Source organism: Perissodus microlepis, chromosome 13 (genome assembly GCF_051167445.1).
Source record: "Perissodus microlepis isolate ML-2025 ecotype Zambia chromosome 13, ASM5116744v1, whole genome shotgun sequence".
Taxonomy (NCBI): Eukaryota; Metazoa; Chordata; class Actinopteri; order Cichliformes; family Cichlidae; genus Perissodus; species Perissodus microlepis.
The window spans coordinates 2,536,593-2,542,566 of NC_140473.1; positions in this window are offsets into that span (position 1 = coordinate 2,536,593).

Genomic DNA, 5,974 nt, shown 5'->3' on the forward strand with positions numbered 1-5,974 from the left:
GAAACTATCAGACTGATTGTCAAATGAGCTTGCAAAGAAAAGCGTCTGGACTTCTTTAAGTTGCTTGAAGACGTTTCACCTTTCATCCGAGAAGCTTCTTCGGTTCTAAGGTCAAATGGTGGGGAGTCCCAGATTTAAACCTAGTGGGAGTATCCCCCCACAGAGGGACAAAAGGACCCCTTGATGATCCTCTAATCGCCTGAGCCAAGGTGTGAAACTGGGTGTGGGTCCCAATCCGCCAGCGTTTCGGGTGAGCTCATTGTGAAACCTGGCCCCACCTTATCATGCGAATTCCTGAGGTCAGAGGGCCCAGGATGTGAGTGGGCATTAAGGCGTCTGGGGAGGGAACTCAAAACTGGATTATAGATGGCAGAGAGTTGGTGTCATAAACCACCGCCTCAGTGGACGTAGATGCTTCTTTCACTCCTCTTTCAAAGCATCTGTCCTCTCTGTCCAAAATGTGAACATTGGTATCCTCGAAAGAGTGTCCTTTATCCTTAAGATGCAGATGGACTGCTGAGTCTTGTCCTGTGGAGGTGGCTCTTCTGTGTTGTGCCATGCGCTTGTGAAGTGGCTGTTTGGTCTCTCCAATGTAGAGGTCTGGGCATTCCTCGCTGCACTGTACAGCATACACCACATTGTTAAGTCTGTGTTTTGGCGTTTTGTCTTTCAGGTGAACCAGGTTTTGTCTGAGTGTGTTGCTGGGTCTGAAATGCACCGGGATGTCATTGATAGGTTCGTAGCTTAAACCTATTCGCTGGAACGTTGAAGACAATGTAATTACACAGCAAAGCAAGACACGAGTAGGCAAAGTTCTTCATGTTTCTCGTGCACAGGAGAGAACCGGACAAACGCCGTTCCTTCGCTTGACCCCAGTTGCTCTCGTCCGCTCTCCCGTAACACTGCTCTTTTTTGAGGTTGCATGAATATACATAGGTTCATTAACATATGACGTATACATACACACAAAGAGTAGCTTGCCTGTGCGTTGTGTAAGCATGTGTGTGTGTGTGTGTGTGTGGGTGTGTGTGTGTGTAGGGTCAGAGTGTGACCCCATAAATGACTTCCCTAAACCTGCTGGTCTGGAAGTCCAGCAGTTCATCTAAACAAAAGGCACTTAGACTAAAACAGATATAGATACGTTTATCCTACCATAAAACAATAAGACAAGGTACAACCTCTCTCATGCTCCCAGAGTGCTCTGGAATGCACACAAAGTTTGCAGACTATTAAGGATCAAACCTCTACCAATCTAAAACTAATTATAAAACTCTAAGCATATATAAGTAGATATTTCTAAGCACAAATGACAATCAACAATACAAAACCTGACATTTCCCCCCTTTTGACAGTTATGCTAGAAAAGTCCCCAGTTATGATCACCTCATGTCTGACAGTGTCAATGCAAACATTTTTATACTCAGCATATGTCAATCACCCTAAATTACTGTAAACACACACAGTTTGACAAATGTAGTAGCAGTTATCATATTTCTCATTCAATGGTAAACTGCATCCTATGAGCAAACAAATGAATTGTTAACAGTCAAAAGAGAAATTAACATTTTCAGAAACATCCCAGCTTGGTGGTGCTCCTCCTCTAGACATGTAAATCACAGTCTTTCTGCAGAGTGGTTTAAGTTCTGCAGGGCGTCATAAGCAGTGTTGGGTAAGTTACTTTAAATTAGTAACTTAGTTACATTACTAGTTACTTCCATCAAAAGTAACTCAGTTACTTCAAGTTACTCGTTACTTTCAGAGTAACTAGTTACTAGGGAAAGTAACTTTGGTTTTACTCAGAATTCTCTTGTTAATGTGTTGCTTCCGTAACTGGATACCCAGCAAGATTGCCAGTCTTCTAGCTTGTTTACTTGCCACAACTGCACTGTGCCACCTACCAATAGAAAGGAAAAAATAATGTGCACATTTCCACGAGAGAAATCCCACACCTGATTCTATCCTAGCCTGTGTGAGATTATAATATTATTTTATGCCATGTTAGACCCTTAATTAAAGATTGTGAATTATTATGTAGTTTTAGTTTGCATTATTCTCCTGAATTAGAAGAAGGTGATAACTATTGCATTTGTTAAACTGATTTGCATTACATTAGACTGCTGATTTATTGTGAATGAATGATATTGTTTTATGATGCATTATACTGCTGAGTTATAAGAAATACTGTTCGCAGAAAGTCATCGCCTTATTTGTCTGATTAGAAGAGAACAGAACATACTGGAGAGGTTTTCTGTCCCATCTCAGCAGGAGCAGATAAACAGGGAGCCAAGGTTGTAGCTTAGGCACTGTGTGAGAGAAAGAATGTGAATGTTTAGGCTTTTATGATTAGGTGGGGGCCACTAGAGGCTATAAGAGTTTGATCAATGCTCCACCATTTTGAGATCTGATGCTGTCTGCGTACGGTGTCCATCTCCCACGCGTGTGATCATTAAAATCATCGTTTGACTCAACCCGGCCGGACCAGTGTTGTTATTTTGGTTTTTCCTCTTGTATCCATCCCCAATATTTGAATCCGTAACACCTGCTTTTTACATCCAACACAAAAACTGCAGTCGTGGTGCTTTCGATTGTACTCAGAACTCGGAAATTCTGCCTTCTGAATAGGAAGATGTAGGTAACACCAGACTGCAGATGACATCTCCTGGTTTCATCTTCATGTTTCCCTCTCACCACATATCCAAACCGATATCATGACCAGCAGCTTTACAGCTGTGGCTCCAGCAAACATCAGCTGATACTAGAAATTAATATTAAATAAATTCTAACAACAGCTGATCAAGCTTAAACGTGCTGCTGTTGTTTAACGCGACATCCGGTGGTTTCCTCTTTCTGGCGCAAAGTGGGCGATAAATAAACGAGAGAGAAAAGCCGATCAGCTGATCATTGATCAGTTTGATGATTGAAGTAGAAACAGGAGAGGGGGTGAGAGGATGAGAGAAGAAGAGGCAGCTGTGCAGCGCAAACACAGATTAACTTCAGCTTTGTGTCTTTTTCATTGTAGCTGAAGTCCGGGACAAACTGTTCCTTTTCACCTCAATACGAAACGCGTAATATTTTCTCTGGATACGAGACGATTCCGTTTTTTACGGGACGGTTGGCAACTCGAATAATTAACCTTATGAACAAAATAAAGTTCAACATCAGTAACATAGCACCCACCCAGCTGTATAGAAACTCCGTCATGCTAGCTAGCACGCAGTACGAAAAAGTCAGCATAACGAAAATAAACTCCACCTAAACTTGGTTCATATCTGACCCAGATGGACTGCAGGTTATAACGTCTTACCTGAAGTTCAGTTCACCTGATACTCTCGGACCAGCGGCCGCTTCGGGTCTCTCCTCTTGCCTCCCTTTTCCTTCATCCACCTGCTGGCCTCCACCACTTGCTAATGTTATTGAATCTGTGGAAGCTCCGCGATAGCCACCACGCGAAGTAACGAATAACGAGCCTATCTAAATCCCAGTAACGAGTAACGCGTTCCTGGTTTTGGCATAATAACTAGTTACCGTGCTCGTTACCACAATAATAACGTAGTTACTGTAACGCGTTACTTAATAACGCGTTAGTCCCAACACTGGTCATAAGTGTCTCTTCCAGGTGTTTCCATCACTGTCCATAGGATCAGAGTCCAAATGTATGTAGAATAGACATTCAAACATACCAGTTGGTTTTGTTGTTTGTCAACATGGGTCTCAGCTATCGTGAAAGCTGCAGACCTCTTCAGCACTCTAGTTTTATGGCCTCTATCAACCCCCATCACCTCACTTCAGGCCTTCGTCCTGCGATGGGAATACTTATGACTCTTCTACTGTCCATCCTCTGCAGAAAAACCCCTCTGTGGAAAGGGTGCTGGGTCCAGTTATCTTACTGCTGTTATGATCCCAGCAGTCTTCAGAGTGTCATCGTATGCACAGTACAGTGACACAGCATTAGGTGATGTTCATAGGAAACTGCTGAAGCTTCTGGTTCCTGTGCTTTTCACAGAATCATGATGCCATCCTCGAACTCCCTCTGCGCTGTCAATGGAGCTTGGCATGCTCCCCTCATCCTTCAGGTGCCCGTCTGTTGTCCACAATCTCCTCTGTTGGCCTCTGGAAAGCCCCCTTGACACAGCTCTCATTCCTACACAGCTTCATGGTCCTTGCTGTGGCTCCAAAGTCTGATCTCATGATGGGCCCCAACCAGCTCGACCTTTGACCTCAACCACTGCCTGGGCTGTCAGCTATGCCTGGAATGGTTCTTGCTTCTCACTGGGCCTCTGAAGATTTCTTGGGAGATTCCTTTCAGCAATACTCTGACTGCTGCACCTGTATTTCCTTGCTAGGAGGAAAAACTTCTATTTGGAAAGTATGTCAATCATCATCAAACCACATTCTTTAGTTCAGTGAACTCCACTTATAGGCCATCAAAGCCTCATCTTAACATGGGTGCACCACTTGCATAGGTTTAATACCCGTAAATGAACTGTTAATCCCACAAATCACTGCAAAAAATCATAGAAAACATAGAAAACATTGTGTTTCATGTTAATCCTGGACCCCTCCTCTTGACGCATGGACACTCCCATGAGTCAACTCATCAAACCTAGATTTCTGTCTTAAAGAAAAGGTGAGCTAGATCACGTCGCAGGCAACATCAGGGCGTCTCCTCGGGAGTAGCTCCGTAACCCTGCAATAAAAGATGTTAGTGTGTTTTGCATATGAAGTTTGCTTAACACCTGGCTCTGCCAGGAGCCTGCATACACACCATCATGGCCTGGAAAACAAGATCTGAAAGTGAAATCAAACTTCACACTTATAAACAATTGTATCATAAAAGTAATAAAGTATTCAGCATCAGCAAGACAAGTATCATGTGCAGGTTTTCGCAAATCAGTAAACTACAATTATTTCCATAATTCGCCTCAGACATGGATCATGCCATGTACTCAGTCAACATTAATGTAATCGGTGACTTCCCTTAAGCAAAGTCACTCCACTCATGTATCACTAGGAGCTCAATAGTGGCCAGCTAGTGAGCCCCATATTAAACTATTCCATAAACACTGCATCTCTTATTTGTGTTCTCATGTCACTTGTCCGCCTCAACTGAATCCTCTACATGCACTCTTAGAAAAACAAACATTAGCAACACACATAGATCATCCTTGTAGGTATTGTTGTCACTAAGGAGAGTAGTGATCTTTGTATGGTAATCTGTAGTGTTTAGGACCACGGTGCATCTTCCCTTATCAGCTGGTAAAACAGTGATGTTGTGGTCTTTGCTCAGGGAAGCGACGGCCTTCTTTTCTTGTATTGTGAGGTTGGACGGAGGGACTTTGGCACTGGAGAGGGTGGCTGAGACTTTCATCCTGATTTGCTCTGCTTCTGTCTGTGATAATTTATTAATCCGTATGGCGGTTTCCGTGGCTGTGATGAGGTCCACTATGGGCAACTGTTGTGGAGAAATGGCAAAATTGAGTCCTTTGGCTAATACTCTCTTTTCAGGTTCAGTGAGATTCCGGTCTGAAAAGTTCTTTACTCATTTCTCCTGACTGTCTTCAGGTGTGTTTTCTTCTCTGGGTTGTGTAGGTTCAGAATGAGGAGTGTGTGTTTTTGAAAGCAAGGTGTGAAATTTCCTGCGTTGTCTTTCTTTTCCTTTAGAGTGTTGGGCCCGCTGAGCCTTGTCCACAAACTTGTAAACCTCTTCTAAGATTGGAGAGGGTAGAAGGGTTTCCAGTTCCTGCAGTCTGGCTGATCTTGATCTGGAGGGCATCTATAGTGAAATGGACCCGTCTTACCTTTTACTTAAAAGGTGATTTTGTGCTCTCTGTAGAATCAAGTCTGCTCTGTATCCCCTGACAGTGGATCCAAGGAGCAGGCTCTTAGGAACAACTCTGCTTTGTCTACATCTTAGGTTGAAATGGAGATGGTTCCTATAATCCGCTAGTTTCCTTGATTCCCTTTCATACTCCCG